The 18991-nt window shown below is 39.8% G+C and overlaps 1 protein-coding gene and 1 non-coding gene across 6 annotated transcripts in view; one reads left to right on the top strand and one right to left on the bottom strand.

Moving 5' to 3' along the window:
* Positions 1-866: 866 nt before the first annotated feature.
* Slc8a1 (solute carrier family 8 member A1) overlaps positions 867-18991 on the top strand; it is a 342006-nt gene continuing 323881 nt past the window's right edge. For 3 of the 5 annotated variants that reach the window (XM_087552447.1, XM_087552450.1, XM_087552467.1), the window contains exon 1: positions 869-1015. The gene's annotated coding sequence lies outside the window, so the exon portion shown is untranslated. Of the gene's footprint in view, positions 1016-18991 lie in introns of all 5 variants that reach the window. The other 2 variants (XM_087552456.1, XM_087552459.1) reach the window with 1 other exon arrangement.
* On the bottom strand, positions 7733-7875 carry LOC120093498 (U4 spliceosomal RNA). The gene has a single exon (XR_015623554.1). It is a non-coding gene; the product is annotated as a U4 spliceosomal RNA (small nuclear RNA).

Here is an 18991-nt window from a genome sequence, read left to right on the forward strand (position 1 = left end):
ATATCAGCCAGCCAGATATCCCGGAGCTCCCAAGAACTAAACCACCAACCAAAGAGTACACATGGAGGGACCCATGGCTCCAGTCGCATATGTAGCAGAGGGTGGCATTGTCTGGCATCAATGGGAGGAGAAACCCTTGGTCCTGTGAAGGCTCGATGCTCCAGTGTAGGAGAATGCCTAGGCGGGGAGGTGGGAGTGGGTGGGTGGGTGGGGAGCACCCTCGTGGAAGCAGGGGGAGGATGGGAGAGGAGGGAACTGGGAAAGGGGATAACATTTGAAATGCAAATACATAAAATATTCGATCAAAAACTTGAGAACAAAGAACTCTACAAAAAATAAACTATAGTGCAAAACACCACCAACAACAAAAAATCATGTCCAGTTAAATAAATGTCTCAAGATAGATCTAGTAGTTCATCTGTAGTGCGGGAGAGAGAGGCGTGTTCATTCAACTATTGTTCATTCTTCATTCATTCATTCGTTCATTCATTCATTCGTTCGTCCGTCCATCTAATAAATGTCTCTCAGTTCCCATTAGCATCTTATTACTAAGTCTCTCCGCGTGAAAAGGCTGGTAAGGAGCCAGACTCAAGCAAGCCCACACCCTGCAAGCTTTGTGTGTGAATCAGGTAGAAATTGATTGTACGCCAAAATCTGGAGACTAAGGCTGCCAATCTCTAACGCACACTCGTAAGAGTGTGTAGTGACAGAATTGTGGGTGGGAAATGGGCTGGCTGGAAGGATGTCTATATGTGTATTTTTATCACCCATGTGTTGGATGAGGCTGAGAGCTGCCAGATAGCTTCTCGACAGCTTGGCGTTACTGTTGGGAACAGGTCCATGTATGGAAGCGAAAGCCGAAAGGCACAGATAAGCTGAGAGCCAGCTATGCAGCCATGCTTAGAGACGCTCAGGACAAACTTCCCGGGTCCTTTCTTTCTGGTCAATCTGGAGCAGCCTTCGGAGCGAGTTGGTTTCTCATCCAGCCCCTGCAGACAGAGACGGCGTGACACAGGTAGGTGCAAAGCTTTTACAAAACATACGTAAGACATGATACGCCGCTACTCCCAGCAGAGCCCTTGGTGTTCTTAAGAGAGGATGCCAAAATATTTTTGAAAAAAAAATTAGAGTTTGAGATTTGAGTTGAGGTGGATGACTGAGGTATTTAACACCTACTCCTTCACCAAGCAGGACAGCTTAACTACTGAGAGAAAGTGATAACCCAGACTGGCTAGCAAATTAAATCTCATTTTCCTGAGTCACTCGCCATTCAGATTTGTGTGAACCTAGTTTTCCCTTGATATTACCAGCATGTTTGGGGATGGGCTAGATGAGAGGCTCTGCTATACTCTGTGTGCTTTAGGGTAGGTGGGGGCAATGTGTGTGTTCTTGCATGTTCGTTGGAAATACTCACATGTGTGGCTAGTTCTTCTTGGATAAACAGGGAGAGATTGGTGAAAGGCATTATTATTTTTAGCAACTGAAGTCAGTTTTTCAGTTTTTCTCAGCAGCTCATAGATTGGTCACATCCTGTTCAAAGATTCTGGGTTTGTTTTCCTAAGTGTGCTGCATGTGGGTTAAGATGATTAAAGGTAGCTATACGTCCTGCTTTTTTTCTAAGTATTTTTGGCTCTTTTACTTCTTTCTTCATTGTAGAGGTACAAAATCTTAACCACTTGAAAGAAAATACTTCTAAATGTTACCGTTCTCTTTTCATTAGTCATGTTTTGATAATAGTGGCTTGCACCAGAATAGGAAAAACTCCCACTCAGGAATTCAGGGTCAAAGTACGTACATAAAGACAAGAGTAGCAACACCAGCATCTCTGTGATTACAGTAGTTTCTGGAAAACTGATTAACCAGACAATCATGTTCCTTGCAGTTTGAAATGCCATTCCAGATAGTTGCCACACTGTGGTCATTAAATGAAGGACTTCTATTAATATTGTGAGCAAAGTATATCTGGCAACCACTCATGAGAGTTAAGGAGGAAAACATAAGCTAAGCTTACAAAATACATGAGTTTTTTCCCCAAGATGATACTGAAATAATTCTTATAAAGGATGATAAAATTCAGATTCTAGAGCTATCTTGTTAAGCACAATGTGTGTACGATTTGTATCAGATTTGACCCAACTCCCGTTTACCTTAGGTTTCAATTGTGTGACATAACGTGTTTGGGGGGACAGAAATATTTAATGTGATTTTTTTCTGGTAACAAATATGACATGAAAATAATGAATACATAAGTATAGCTTGCAATACCGAGCAGGGAAATGTTCTCTGGATAGATAGTTTCTGGGAAAAGGTTTGACAAATACAGAGGAAGTGTGCATAGCGTTTTGGTCTATGCTATGTTTCACTTCACTTAAACAAACAAACAAGGCAGGAAAAGAGAAGCTACAGTTTTATTTCACCAATACAATATCACTATCATGAGACTCACAGAGCTGAAGGATGGGATTTGAATTAAACTATTATTCTACCTATCCATTTATATTGGTAAATACATTCAATTTACAACACATTTACACTTAGCATTTTTCCTTTCTAAGGTAGGTTAAACTGCACTAAAGAGAAAATAGATGGGAAGAGAATAGTAAGAGAAATGGAGAGGGATGGGGAAGGAAGGGGAGAGGACTTGAGAGGAGAGGGGAGTGGAGAGGAGAGAGGGGAGAAAAGAAGAAAGGAGAGAGGAAAGGAGGGGAGAGGAGGGCAGAGAAGAAGAGAGGGAAGGAAAGGGGAGGGGAGGGGAGAGGGGAGGAGAAGAAAGAGGTTGTACATTCTTTACTAATAGAGCAAAGCTGTCATAACTTTAGCTAAAGTGGAACAGGCCTGGAAAAGAACAAAAGAACGGCTCTATAACGCTTAACTAAACATCACATACCAGCTGGCTTTCAGAGAGAAACAGCGAGGCGGGAACCCTCCCAGGTCTCGGTATAGAGAAGGGTCATAGAAGGCTGCTGGTGCTAGCAGCATTCTGAAGAGACGCAATGCCCACCTGTTGCTGGTCGCGCTTCTCTCAGTCTCATCCTGCCAAGCACATTGCAAATTCACACTCAGGGCAAATGTCTGGTCCTGGTTTTCCCCCTAATAAACAAGTTTAAAAAACACTCTATGTGACAGAAGCGATTGGCTGCTGTTTTATGTGTGGTAGGCTAACGTTCATGACAGTCAAGCTCCTTGTGCTTCCGATTTGTGCCATGTTCCCTAAGTTTATACCATTTATATTGACCATATCCATCACTAACTGCCTCCCTCCAACTCCACCCAGAGCACGCACACTATCTCCCTCCAAGGTTAATTTCCAACCCAAGGAAAAAAATCAGAGTATTACGACTGTTTTGTTTTGTTTTGTCAACTTGACACAAGGTACAATTATCAAAGAGGACCATCAATTGAGGAAATGCCTCCCCTGAGATTGCCTGCAGGAACTCTGTAGTGCATGATCTTGATTACTGATTGATAGGGTTGGGGACAGTGCCACCTTGGACAGGTGCCTTTTGAGCTGTATATGAAGTCAGGCTGAGCAAGCCAGGGGTGTTTCACGTGGCTTCTGCATCAGTTCCTGACTCCAGGCTGCTGACTCAACTGTCTGCTCTGACTTCCCTCAATGATGAACTATGACCTGAGACTTGAAAGATGAAATAAACCCTTTATTACCCAAGTTGGGTTTTTTTTTAGTTTTTATTTATTGTTTTTTGTTTGTTTGGGGTTTGTTTGTTTGTTTGTTTTTCTATCATGGTGCGTCATCACGGCAATAGAAAACCCAAGTCGGAGAGGAGACAAAAACCCCAGTGACTCACGACTTCCTATCCATTGAGATGCGACTGTGAATTGTAGAAAATTGATTCTAAGATCTTACCCTGTGAGGACTAAAGTGTTTCATAAGAGAACGGAATGGATTTAATGTTGTAGGTAGAGGAACCTGACGTCTGAGGCTTATTCATGGTGACAAAAGCTAGCATGGGTCTCAGTAGCACATAACACAGAGCCAATGCTTTTGGTCTTCACTGTGGAGCCAGAGACGGTACTTTGCGCTCCTTGCGATGTATCATTTCATAACAGGTACAAGGAGAACGTGCTCGAAGAGGTCTGAGGGGGAGTGATGGGAACAGAGCGAGTCTATAGGAGAGGAAGTGGTAGTTCTTCCCGTTCTGGAACTATGGGCAATTTGGTCCAAATGAAAGCTTACCACATTTTAGGGGGAAAATACCATTGGTTATTTTTTTAAACAAGCACTGAAAGAACTGAAGGGGCTCGAGACCCCCTATGAACAACAAGGCCAAGCAACCAGAGCTTCTAGGGACTAAGCCACTCCCCAAAGACTGTAAATGGACTGACCCTGGGCTTCAACCTCATAGGTAGCAATGAATAGCCTAGTAAGAGCACCAGTGGAAGGGGAAACCCTTGGTCCTGCCAAGACTGAACCCCCAGTGAATGTGATTGTTGGGGGGAGGGCGGTAATGGGGAGAGGATGGGGAGGGGAACACCCATAGAGAAGGGGAGGTGGAGGGGTTAGAGGGATGTTGGCCTGGAAACCGGGAAAGGGAATAACAATTGAAATGTAAATAAGAAATACCCAAGTTAATAAAGATGGAGAAAAAAAATCCTAAACAACTCTGTTTGCTGGGTGCTTAAAAATGAGACATTGATTGGTTCCAGGCAGAACATCCAAAATCTCAGGAGGATTAAAAAACAAAATTACAAACAGCATACGACTCGCGGAACCATCGACTAGAGAAGAGTTTGAAGAACAGAGACTGATTTCTGCAGGTCAATGAGTAACAGTAGAAATTCCCTAGACTCCCAGGTCATAAGCGAGCTGCCCTGCCCAAGAAACAGCTCTTTCACCTGCTTAAAGTTACAGATTGTCTCATGTCAAGGTACTAAAAAAAAATTGTACATCAAAACATTATTGCGGGTATTTTCAAATTACACACATAATCAAAGGGAGAGCGATTTGGGGGGCAGCATTTAGCATTATTTAAAAGGAGTCACCTTCTCTCCCAATCACTGTTCCTTCCTTGCTGAATCATGGTTCTCAACCCTGCCTGTGCCTTTGTGTCACTCAGGGAAGTTGAGGCTCAGCGGCACCTCGGATGAACCAAATAGTCTGGTGGGGACCAGACGAGGGTAGCTCAGTTTCTGAATGCACCCACAAAATTTCAGCACACAGCCAAGACTAAGACTCGCCGCTTGCAATAAAAACATAAAAACATAGTAATCTATCTCGTTTATTGTAACAAGGGGAATGAAATGTCTACAGCTGAAGATTATAAACTAACAATAAAAGCCAGGGTTTGCAGGAAATGTCTTAAAATGCCAGTACTGGTGAGGCAGAGATAGGAGGAGTGTGAGTTTGAAGCCAATTGGGGCTATAGTCATACACTGTCTGGGAGAGAGGGAAGGAGAGACAGAGAGAGAGAGAGAGAGAGAGAGAGAACGCAAAGGATAACCTATGTAATATTTGCTGAGGACTAAAAGCTTCAGCATATGTAAATAGAATTTCTCTGTAGATGGAACTGCCACAGATATTTGATATATTTCATACTCTTTAACCCAAATCCTATGTGAACACTAGCCACAATTATTAAAAAGTATAAACCATGCATATTAACATTATGGTTCTTAACTGTTACTGCTAAATGAAATTTCATATTGCTTAACAAATCATCACGCAGCCATCTTGAACGGGCATATTATGTCTGGTAGCAATAATTAATGAAAAAATTATGCCACTTCCCTTTTATCTTTCCAGTAGGGGCCAAGAACTCTGAGGAGAGGGTGTGTATAAATTTATGCAAAAGAATGTTAATATTAATTCACCTCAAAAATATATCAAAATGTATAGAGATAAACCTTACTTTAGGACTGTTGATGTAGCCCACTGGATAAACTGCTTGCAAGCACGGGAGTCCAGTTCAGTCTCCAAGACCTACTTAAAACATCCTGTCACGGTGGCCTACAATTGAGTTGAGGAAGTCAGGGCGGGAAGATCACTGGGCAAGTCTATGAGGAGCGGTGGCTGTCACGATGATGAGAGCTAAGGGTATTTGCGGATGCAGTGTGAGTTTCAGCCTGGCTCTTTGGGTGTGTTACTGACTGTTTAATTTATACAGCGAACACGGTTCGCTATTATTCCCTACTAATAGTTTCTATGACAACTCATGATGGTATCATTCTTATAAGTAGTTTGTATTTCCCCCAAGTCCAATTCATTTTCTGATCACTAAATATGCTCACTGAGGGAAGAGTGGTCACATTTCGAGGAGGGTAGATATAGCTTCTTTTAAGTGTCTTGAATGATTCGGCCATTCTGAGATGAATTGTCTGAAGACTCAAGCTGATGAAGGCTACTGAATTTGTGATTTATTCTGAATCCTACCAAGGTGAACCTGAATAATATCATATCCACGGTCAAAAACAGACACAGATGTATATGGAGTTATGAATATTTCACTTTATCAGTTTCTACTTTGTGTGCATATGAGTTTTGCCTTTGTGTTTTGGAATATGTGTGTGTTTGTGTGTGTGTGTGTGTGTGTGTGTGTGTGTGTGTGTATTATGTAGTGGGGAGCAGGGGCGTGTGTGTCTGTGTCTGTGTCTGTGTCTGTGTCTGTGTCTGTGTCTGTGTCTGTGTCTGTGTCTGTGTCTGTGTCTGTGTCTGTGTCTGTGTCTGTGTGTGAAGTCCGTGCAGAGGTCAAAAGAACATGTCAAATCTCCCAAAATTGGAGTTACAGGAAGTGTTGAACTGCTGTGCAGGTGCTGGGAACTGAACCTGTGTCCCCTGCAAGGACAATATGTGTTCCTACCTGCTGTAACAACTCTCCAGTTTCTAGATTTATGAAAAATAACAGACATAAACATAATACAGCTTCTAAGTTGTATCATTATGGCAAGGAACCAAGAAACAATCAGTATCATAAATTATTTTCTGAGCCTTATGTTTTTGAGGAAAATAAGACAGAGGAATCCACTGAAGGTTTTCTCAGAGTAGTTTATTAGATTACGAGGAACGATGACAATACATAATATTGTAACTTCACTCTCCATCTAGCAGCCTGTGTTCTGAGAGATAAGACACAATCATATACGAAATGGCATTGTGGGACACACTCAATAGCAAGCTATTAAATTTATTGTCAGTAAATATAAGTTTACCAAACTATCTGCAAATCTTAACTAAATTCACTACTGTGCCATCCATAGGTATGAAATACGTTTTGTGGGATGGAAATTATTTTATGTGCTGAAAGTCTCAGTTCAAGTTCAGAAAAACTCATGGTTAAATGCCAACGAGATATCTTGCTAGCATATTGAAGGCGAGTTACTAAGATTTACCTTGATAGAGGTTGAATCCTTTCTATCTTCTCCTCACATTTCTAAGCAAAAAACATGCACTCACTCATTAATCCTGACGAATAGCTTATGAGGTAATCATCCACATTACTGATGGTGATGCCAATGCCCAGACAAGTGATGTCTAACGTCATACAGGGAACCAACAAGGCAGAATAGGAAGCCCAGGCTTAGCTTCTGCCATACGCCATCCAATAATGGTTTCTTAAACATAAGAATTAGTCAAGTTGATATGTGAAAAGTAGTCTGTATAGTACTGTCAAGCGCACAGAACGAAATGACGCTATTTTGGATTGCATTTATTTTATTTCAAATGTTTAATAAACTAATCATTTGAAATGCTCCTTGTGAGTGTCAGCCAATTAAGAAGCAATATTAATTGCTCTGAGAAATTTAATGTTTTCAGATTGTCATACGGGCATTCTTCTGAAATGGAAGCTAAACCATTTCTATTAGCAATAATCGCGCCTCGGAGAAACCTCATTGGCTATGACACTGCCACTGCGCAAAGCTATTTCTTATTGACTATATTTGCATCCTTATCAAGCCTGTCATATGGCTCATATTCGAATAAATTGTACAGAAATTCTAATCACCCTTTCCAGCACTCTTCACTGTCATAGAGCATGGGAATTTGGATAAAAAAATGAGATAAGAATCTTTAAATGGAAGTATTATAATTCTCCCATATGTGTTAAATCCCATTTAAATTCAAATTCACAAATCTAAAGCCAAGAACAAAAACCCACTTGATGTTCAACTTACATTTTAAATTACATTTATGAGCTCAGGACCTCTGGAAATTTAATGTAAAATATTTTGAGTCATGCACTTAGTTAAATAAAAATTATGATAAAAACTAAAAGTAAAGCAATAAAAATTGGTCAGCTTTTCATTTTGCAAGAAGATATAGTGAAAACATGTCTTTTCTCCTCCTCCTCCTCTCCTCATGAGCATGCATAGGACTGTGTCAAATCCACTTTCTAATGCTTTTGTATTTCCTCACTACACATTCACAATAGCTTATTATATTGTTTCCCTAAAGGTGGCTTTTTTATTTTATTTTATTTTTAATGGATATTTTATGTATTTCTATTTCAAATGTTTCCCCTCACCCCCGCCCCGCTCTCCTATATGCTCCCTGCTTCTATGAAGATGCTCCCACTTCCGCCCACCCAATCCCACCTCAATGCCCTGGCATTCCTCTACACTGGGGAAACAAACCTTCACAGGACCAAAGGCTTCTCCTTCCACTGATGCCAGACAATGCCATCCTTGTCTGGAGCTGGAGTCAATGTTCCCTCCACGTGTACTCATTGGTTGGTGGTTTAGTCCCTGGGAGATCTGGGGTGTCTGGTTAGTTGATATTGTTGTTCTTCCTCTAGGGTTGCAATCCCCTTGGGCTCCTTTAGTCCTTTTTTCTGGCTCCTCCATTGTAGTTCCCCTGTTCAGTCCAATGGCTAGCTGCAAGCATCCTCATCTTTCTCTATATCTGACACAACCTCTCAGGTGACATCCATATCAGGCTCCTGTAAGAAAGCACTTCTTGGCATTAGCAATAGTGACTAGGTTTGGTGGCTGCATATGGGATGGATCTCCAGGTGGGGCTGTCTCTGGATGACCTTTCCATCAGTCCCTGCTCCACTCTTTGTCCCTGTATTTCCTTCCGTAAGTATTTTGCTCTTCCTTCTAAGAAGGACTGAAGCATCCACATTTTGGTCTTCCTTCTTCTTGAGCTTCTATGGTCTGTGAATTGTTTCTTGGATATTTTGAGCTTTAGGGCTAATATCTACTTATTAGTGAGTATGGATATGTGTGTTCTTTTGTGACTGGGTTACCTCACTCAGGATGGTATTTTCTAGTTCCATTCATTTGCCTAAGAATTTCATGTATTCATTGTTTTAAAATAGCTGAGTAATATTCCATTGTGTAGATGTACCACATTTTCTGTATCCATTCCTCTGTTGAAGGGCATCTGGGTTCTTTCCAGCTTCTGGCTATTGTAAATAATGCTGCTATGAACATAGTGGAGCACGTGCCTTTGTTGTATGTTGGAGCATCTTTTGGGTATATGGCCAGGAGAGGTATAGCTGGGTCGTCAGGTAGTGGAATGTCGAATTTTCTGAGTAACTTCCAGACTGATTTCCAGTATGGTTGTACCAGTTTGCAATCCAACAAACAATGGAGGAGTGTTCCTCTTTCTCCACATCCTTGCCAGCATCTGCTGTCACCGGACTTTTTGATCTTAGCCATTCTGACTGGTGTGAGGTAGAATCTCAGGGTTGTTTTGATTTGCATTTCCCTGATGACTAAGGATGTTGAACATTTCTTTAGGTGCTTTTTGGCCATTTGATAATCCTCAGCTGTGAATGTTTTGTTTAGCTCTATACCCCATTTGTAATAGGGTTTAGCTCTCTGGGGTCTAACTTCATGAGTTCTTTGCATATACTTAATATTAGACCTCTATCAGATGTAGGATTGATAAAGATCTTTTCCCAATCTTTTGGTTGCCATTTTGTCCTAATGACAGTTCCTTTTGCCTTACAGAAGCTTTGCACTTTTATGAAGTCCCATTTATTTATTCTTGACCTTAGAGCATAAGCCATTGGTTCATGAAATTTTCTCCAGTGCCCATGTGTTTGAGACTCTTCCCCACTTTTTCTTCTATTAGTTTGAGGGTATCTGGTTTGATGTGGAGGTCCTCAATCCACTTGGACTTAAGCTTTGTACATGGTGATAAGAATGGATTGATTTGCATTCTTCTATGTGCTGACTTCCAGTTGAACCAGCACCATTTGTTGAAAATGCTATCTTTCTTCCATTGGATGATTTTAGCTCCGTTGTCAAAGATCAAGTGACCATAGGTGTGTGGGTTCATTTCTATTCTATTTCACTGATCTATCTGCCTGTCTCTGCAACATAAGTACTCTTTTGCTTTGAGAGAGAGGGGGGGTGGTATTATGAAATGGACAGGAGAAATGGGAACAAGAAAGATGAGAGGCACAAATAATAGAGTACTCTCAGCCCCTAGGTGTCTGTAAACTTGGATAAGCTTCATTTAAAAACATTATCAGGAACCAGTACAAAATCAACCACCACAGTAATTCATAAACTATATAGCATAACTTTCTGAGCAATTAAAAACACTGAAGGTCTGGGTAAGTAAAAAATGCCTGCTGTACAGTCACAAGGGTATGGCTTCAAATCTCCAGACCAGTGAGAAGCCAGGCACTTAGCGTGTACCTGCAATGCCTGTGTTCCCTGGTAGAGATAGGAATGATGCAGAAACAACAGAATCCCCCGAAGTTCCTCTGCTAAGTCATCTGGAGAGCACATAAGTGAGCACAGAGACTTGTCTTAAGCAAGGTAGAAGGTGAAGAACAACACTCAAGGTCATTTCTGATCTCCACAAGTTATGCATGCCATAAGCATGCACACACACACACACACACACACACACACACACACACACACGAACAAAAGGAAAAATTTTTGAGAAAAAAGTCTCCACACCCAATACACTAAATATAGACATTCAAAATGACATAAAAATAAAAACAAAACTCCGTTAATATGTATTTAACATGATCAATTACTGTGTCTTAAAGTCAAAGTAAAGGGCCTACACTTTGAAAAACACAAGCTACATAAATAATGAGTATAACCAATAGGTGCATTCAAATTATCATTTTGAATATAGGTAAAAAGTATGCCACAAGTACTTGACAGATTGTTCGTTTTCAATGAAATGCATCCTGAACATTAGTGCCAGGGACTGCGAACTATGTCTTCAAAGACTGAGCAAGGCTGCAAGCTTCAAACCAGGTTTTCCAAAATGTGGTCTGAGAAAGAGTTCTTTAAATGTAGTAATATTGATAAGGTTGCAGTAAGAGGAAAACCTGTCTACGAACTATTATACAAACGTCAGGATCCTTTCAGATATGAAGAAGTCACACTGTTACATCCCTGTAGAATAGGCACGGTTGTATTATGAGCCCTGAGGAATTCCGCCATGCACACTGCACTGAAATGGTTGTACTGTTGTGTGCAAGGGAAATGCCCTGGGGACGGAAACCATATAGACTCTGTCAAATTGAAGTTTTAAGATGACTATACGTTCAGTCAGCCAGAGTTCACTTCTAGAATTCTATTCACTTTGCGTCTCTGTCTATATATTCAATGGCCTGGGGTGAATCCAAGAAAACAAACCAGAATCTTGCTAAGGATCCTAGAAAAGGAGGCACTTTACTCTGAGAATGAAATTTGGGGTATGCTTAGGAATGACACAAGCGATGCTGGTGACTAAGATCTTACTTCAGGGGACAGGGGAGAGTCGAGTGACATAGTAGGCACCTCATAGATGCTTATTTTTAACACTGTTGGAAACACTGGCACACTTTGCATAAGACAGTGACACATTCTTGCCATTAACCTCTGCACAGGCCCCATAAATGTGTTGGATGAGGAGGTGATGGGCATTGAGATTCCTTCTTGAGGTGAAAGGGACAACCACCAAAGGGCATAATGAAGCATGAAGCGCGTTCGATGTTCCTCCACTCCTATTTCTATTCCGTAAGGCATTTTCCTGTCTGGCTACACTGGGGGATTTCTAGAAATGCTTAGTCTCTAAGTATCACTGATTCAGTTACAGCTTTATTTTCCAAAGTGAAGTAGCTACCCTGCATCCATATTCATCAAAACAGCACACATATGTCAAAAGCAAGTGCTTGCCAATCAAAGTATCTAGAAGGAGAGAGATGCCGTTTGGAAATTGGAAATGCTATTTTGAAATATCAGTCTTCTAAACTGAGCAGAGGTGTGTGGCTCTGCCTAGCTTCATAAGTTGTGATGAAGAACTACAAAGAGTATAAATGTTATACTTAGTCTATTAATATATCTTAACAGAAATATCTGAGTAATAATGTAACTGGTGCCTGATAGACAAAATTCAAACATTATTCAAGTCAAAGATAATGACAATCGAGGATGCAGAGATTCAGAAGTATGGGTGGGAATTCATCTTATGCATAGGTCAGAAGAAGTTAAACTTAATTGGAAAATTAAGTTAAATGAGGAAACAAATCTTATGAATATTTGAGTTTGTTCCAGGAATCGTGAGAAAATAAAGAATGTGAAAGTGCAGAGGTGGGAACATTCCCGTGGTCCACTTGAGGGCCAGCCAGGAGCTCAGCAGAATCTGGATAAAGTGTAAAAGTGTTGTAAAGTTTGCATCAGAGATGTGGCCAGCATGGGCTTCAAAAGATCTGTGTACAAGCTGATGTTGGTTGGCTATTGGGGGTTATTAGCTGGCAAATGAAAGGATGTCACTCACATTCTTAAAATGTCATGAGTAAAATAGACATTTTAGACTGCAGAAAGGGAAAAGGAAAATAAATAAATAAATCGCAGGCTCAGTATATAATTACTCAAGAAAATAAAGATTTTTTTAAGAGTAAAGGGGGAACATTTATCATGATGCGTTAACATCGGCATGCTAGGAATGTCCCAGACAAATAGGAACATATGTTTTCCTTCACTAAAGAGAACAAATCTGTACTGAGTGGGTGATTAAAGAACTGTAGTTAATAACTTCCAACTCTTCCACCAAATACTGGATTTTGCCCTAATATTACCTGCCTTAATAATTTTCACTGTAAATCAGTTTTTCCCCAAGTCATTTTCATAAGCTTTTATTTTTTAAGACTTACACGAAATTGCACATGAGAAAGTGGGTGGGTAAGAAACATAACTCTTGAGGTTGGAAAAGAAACTTCCATGGATGTTGCAGACTTCAAAACTATAACTTTTTAAAGAATTGATGGACAGATAAACATTGTAAATTTTATATTCAAAATTCTCAATGTGAGTATACTGTGATGATTTGAGGCATGTACACAGATAATAAGACAGATAGATGATAGGTAGATATATGGTAGATAGAAAGAAAGAAAGAAAGAAAGAAAGAAAGAAAGAAAGAAAGAAAGAAAGAAAGAAAGAAAGAAAGGAAGAAAGGTAGATAGATAGATAGATAGATAGATAGATAGATAGATAGATAGATAGATAGATAGATAGATAGACAGAGAGGAAGAGAGAGACATAGAGGCATGAAACATTGATAATATATAAATGATAAATTTCTTAATTTTTTAAATTTAAGATTCTATGAATGTAAATTTTTGTTTATATTGATGTTGGCAAACATTTCTTCAAATGTGTTTCTATCTTCTCTTTTATCATTTCTTTAGTTTGTGCACTGAGGGAGTTGGCAGCTATAACTATATAGAGAAATACCCTGTGGGTGTTTCTAAGACCTAGTTTATGTAATTCATTGATTAATCATAATATAATCAATTTTGACTCATTTCCCTCGATTAATTTATTCACCCTACATCCACACAGTCAGCAAATCTTAACTCCATCCGTTCAAAATGTCTTTAATACAGATTTGCCTCCCTCTTTAGGACATAGGCTAGCTATTTTAATAAAATGCAGTTTCAGGGTATTTGACCTCACTATGAACCCCAGAATTATGTTATTTACTGGGCAAAGCCATGTTTGGTTGTGGCCTGACTCAGCATTAGCACGCCCCTTTAATCTCTCTGGCTGGAATACAGACAAGGCCCTTAGTACACTCTTACAGTCCCAAACAATGAAGGTAAAGTTAATTTGTAGAAAGAAGCACCAGTTTTAGAAAGTGATGTCTAATTGAGTGACAAAGTGGTGAATCAGAGAAAAATTTGACAGAATAGCATATGCCCAACTCATGAAGAAAGAGAGGAAAAGGGAGCTACGTGAGGAGCAGAGGCAGACAGACAGGAGACAGCTTTATCAGGACAGTTACAGAGAGGCAGGCCAAAGAGAGAACAAGCTAAACAAAAGTAAAAACAGAACAAGCCAGAAGATGAGACGTAGACAGAAGATAAGAACATATTTCCAAAGTTAGTAGGACACCAAGCAGAGAAGTTCAGGAGAAGCTGAGAGAAGCCGGATTGAATCAGTTAGAATGAAATTGAGTTTTGAGTCAGAACAACTGAGTTTGCCAGCCAGCAAAAGTTCAAAAGGAACTAGAAATAGTGAGTTTGTGCTGCATAACGCTCAGAGACTTAAAGCATGCTAGGCTAGATAAGATTGTATGGAGGCTACAACAGAGAGGGAGTAAGCCTCTGAGGCAACAATTATACCTGGCAAATAAATGTTTCATTAACAGAACACAGAGGTACTCTGCATCCAGTCTGTCTATTCTCAACCATTCTCCACATTCCTGCCAAAATGAACTTGCTGAAACTCAGTTTTGATTAAGATTTCCAACAAATTAATTGAGTTAGCACTACAATTCTTAAAATACAGTAATGTTAAGCGTTATCAATTCCTAGTTACAGGCCTAAGTTTGTTTCTCTCTATCTCTATAACCTTTCTTTATACTACCTATAACAAAGTACTAATGGCCATTGACCTAGTGGGAGTGGATCAAATATTCATTTTCTTACATGTACAATATCTTTTTTTTCTTAACTGGTTTATTTTGCTTGTCTTTTCTGCATGTGCTTTGAGACTCCATTCAAGAATCACTTTCTCTACGATGTTCTACTTCTCGTTCAGTCCTAGTGTATATTCCACCCTTTTCCTCACTGCATCTTGAAGTTATCTCTGTAACTATGCTTAGTCTTATCGACATATATTTTTCTGCCTTTTTTCATTACATGCCAAGCTCATATACTTATTTTACCCATTGTCTTAGCTAGGGTTTGCATTGCTATGAAAAGACACCATGACCATGGCAACTCTTATAGAGTCAAACATTTAATTGGGGATGGTTTATAGCTTTTGATGTTTGATTCATTATCAGCATAACAGGAAGCATGACAACATCCAGGCAGACATGGTGCTGGAGAAGAAACTGAGTGTTCTTTATCTTGATCTGAAAGCAACCAGGAGGGACTGGATCTTTTGGAGGGAAGCCATGATAGGTCCCTTTTTGTGGACACCCCATAGCTCAGTAATGGTGTCAGGTCCTGGGGCCTCCCCTTGCGCTGCATCCCACTTTGGGCCTGTCGCTGGACGTTCTTTTCCTCAGGCTCTTCTCCATTTCCATCCCTGCATTTCTTTCAGTCAGGAAAAAATATGGATCAGAACTTTGACTGTGGGATAGCAACCCCATCCCTCACTTGCTGCACTGTCTTTCTGCTGGAGGTGGGTTCAATATGTTCCCTCTCCCCACTGTAGAGCATTTCACCTACCCCCCCTTTTGAATCCTGAGTGTCTCTCACTCCCCAGGTCTCTGATATATTCTAGAGGGTCCTCCCAACCTTCTTCCTTTCAAGTTCACCTCTTTCCATTCTTTCTGCTGGCCCTCAGGGCTTCAGTCCTTCTCTCCACCCAATACCAGATCATGTTCCCTTCTCCCCCCACATCCATCACCTTTACCTCCCCTGTCCCTCCCTCCTCACCCCTGTGGTTGCTTTCTTCTCCCTCCCAAGTGGGACTGAGGCATGCTCAGTTGGGCCCTTCAGTTTGTTGACCTTATTGAGTTCTGTGGACTGTACCTTGGGTATTTTGTACTTTTTGTTTTATTTTTTATTTTTGGCTAGCATCCACTTATTAGTGAGGACATACTGTGTATGTCCTTTTGGGTCTGAGTTACCTCACTCAGGATGATATTTTCTAGTTCCATTCATTTGTATGCAAAACCCAGGATTTCCTCTTTCTTAATAACTGAGTAGTATTCCGTTGTGTGAATGAACCACATTTTCTGAATCTATTCTTAAAATCTATCAAAATGAACAGACTCAAAAAGTTTTTGCAATATTTCTCCTCTTGATTTTGTCTTTTAATAGTCAAAAATGTCTGAGAATGACTTTAAAAAGTCAAACTTTATTTTGGTTTCCTTGATAGTCAGAGTAAATTAATACATGGAGGTGGTTCAAAAAGTCCATTGCCATTTTTAGCAACTTTGGCCAGATCTTGACTTAACCTTTTGAAGAACTGGCCATATGGTAGTCTCATTTCCCTTCAGATTCTGAAATGCTTTGGGGTCATATTTCTACAAACAGTCTTTCGAAAATCAGCAGCAGAGTACAGTTGACTTTTGTATCTATTTCTACCCAAAGTTTATCTCTAATGGCCATAAGCAAAAGCACAAGTCAACTCAGTGAATGAATCAGTTCATTTCAAGCCACAGTGATATCTCAAATATATCTGTGTTATATGCTCAGACAAGGTTTGGGCTTTAAGCTCTTCTTCTCTTCCAGTCCAGATGTCCTCTGCTGCGAGGATAGAATTGGGATGAGAAGAAAGTGAGCACCTCATAACTGTTCAGAGACTTTCCGAGAGTTCTCCATGGAGAGCTGCCAATCACTCTGCTTCATTCAGCTTAGTGATTGCAGGAGAATGAAATGATTTTTCATTTCATTCAGAAATGAACTTCTGATGAAAGGTACACCTATCAGTCAGGAGACTTAATTCTTACAGAGAAACAATTTAATAACTAGAGAATGAAAAGATAACTACTACCCTGAAGATTCTATTCTAAATCCTGATCACAAGTTTCAGTTTTGTCACAGAGCAAAGTGTGAACAAGTCACTAATCAACATCTGCTTCCTTCTCGGGTTGTAGGGGCTGGGCTCATGCCATTGGGGTGTCTTACTGTGAACAGGCTAGTTTGTTCTTTCAACTACTTGAACTTTTTAAAATCAAAATTCAATAGTTTAGAAATTTTTAGTGCAATCACTAAAATTAAGTCTTGTTTTGCAAAGAATAAAATCAAGTGTGAGAACCAGCTTCTGAGACCCTGTAGATGGTGTGTATTTAAAGTCAAGAGAAATTAAGAGATGGGGTTACCACCACCTTGTTTTGCTGGTCCTCAGAAAACTGTACCATTTATTCACAGGCATGACCTTTGTCAGCTATTAGTAGAGCTGGGAATAGGTATTTCTGATTGTTAATGATACTATTCTTGTTTCTGAAGAACTGAGAGACAAGTCATTGCCATGTGCCATGTGCTCACTCTTGTTTGTCTACCAACACTGGACCCAGTGAAAATTTTTTGCTATTAATTCACAAATGAAGACAAAGGTTAAAACTAAAGTCATATTGCTGAAGTTCAAACTTTTGATGCTCAGTTGTTTGACTCTGTCCATCCAAAGCTACAGAGCTAAAGTCTCATTAAACAACTGCCATAGCATGAAAGGCAACATAAGTAGACATGATAAAATGAGCGGGGTAGGGGAAGCACACAGCCTTACACAAAGAAATCCAGGCAACTAAGTAATGCCAAGCGTGAGAGAAACAATCTTCTCCAGAGAAAAGCACACAAATTAGTTATCCAGTACCAAATGGTGAGCCTTCAAAATATATATATATGAGTAACACTATACATACTGATCTGATTGTATTTATATATTTATGAATATGTGCATATATGCATGTAAGAACAATTAATAAAAAAGAGGTGATAAATTTGAAAAAGAGCAAGAAATTGTAGGGAAGAAAGGGAAGGAAAGTATATAATTTATAATAATGTTAAAAATAAAAGAATTAAAAAATAAACCATTTAGGGTGATTCAGTTCATGATTCAGCCCATTTTTGTGGCTGTTTAAATACAGGAGTTCCTAGCTTTCATGATTATGAGAAGAGTCACTTTTTATGATTATTATCTGAGTCACAAGACATTGTGGAAAGAGGATAGTTGTAGTACCAGAAAGATGAGTATTCAAGCTCTAGTACATAAAAGGTCAGTAAATGGAGAGATTTCATTCTCTCCATGACAAAAAGTAAAGGTAACCCTGAGAACAGAGTAACTTCTACTGAACATGCAAAACACCAAGGAAGGACCCAAGCTTGGAGTGGACTTGCAGTGATATTTTTCTCAATGCTTCTCCAATTATGCCTCCTTCTTTTCTAATCAGATGACAGTGAGTAGGGCAATTTATGCAAAAAAACATGGTATCAGGAACAAAGGGTGGTTGTGGGTGTAAGAAGAAATCACAGATGGATCTTTAGTGAGTTCAAAATCAACATGTACATGGAGAGACTTCAATGAAGTCTCCCACTCTAACAGAACTTTTGACTTAAACTTTATATCGTCACTGGGAAAACCAGGCTCACCCAGTTTGGGTGGGAGGAAGGGGTAGTCATTAAAGTTGGGATCAAATGATGCTACTATATTTTTTAGTGATTGGAGAGTCCTGAAAAGGAGAGAACACACACACACAGAGAGAGAGAGAGAGAGAGAGAGAGAGAGAGAGAGAGAGAGAGAGAGAGAGAGAGAAATCAGAAATTACCTCAACCATGAGGTTTCAGATGCAGTAATGTTTGAAGAAGGAATTTTCTGGTGGCAAGCATAAAAACAAAAAGCGGTTACATTAAATAAATAAGTCACAAAACAAAATAACTCAAAGTCACCAATCTGGGAAAGGGGCTGGCAGGACTAGGTCACAGCTGACAGTGATAGCTGGAGAGTGGGGAACGGTCATCAGAATGCATGTGTGTGGATGTATGTGTACATGTGTGTATATGTTTGCATGGTAGTGAGTGTGTATGTGTATATATGTGTATATATGTATGTGTATATGTGTGTATATGGTATGTATGTACATTTGTGCGTGTATATATATATATATATATGTGTG

The sequence above is a fragment of the Rattus norvegicus genome, chromosome 6 (assembly GCF_021556685.1).
Source record: "Rattus norvegicus strain SHRSP/BbbUtx chromosome 6, alternate assembly SHRSP_T2T, whole genome shotgun sequence".
NCBI lineage: Eukaryota > Metazoa > Chordata > Mammalia > Rodentia > Muridae > Rattus > Rattus norvegicus.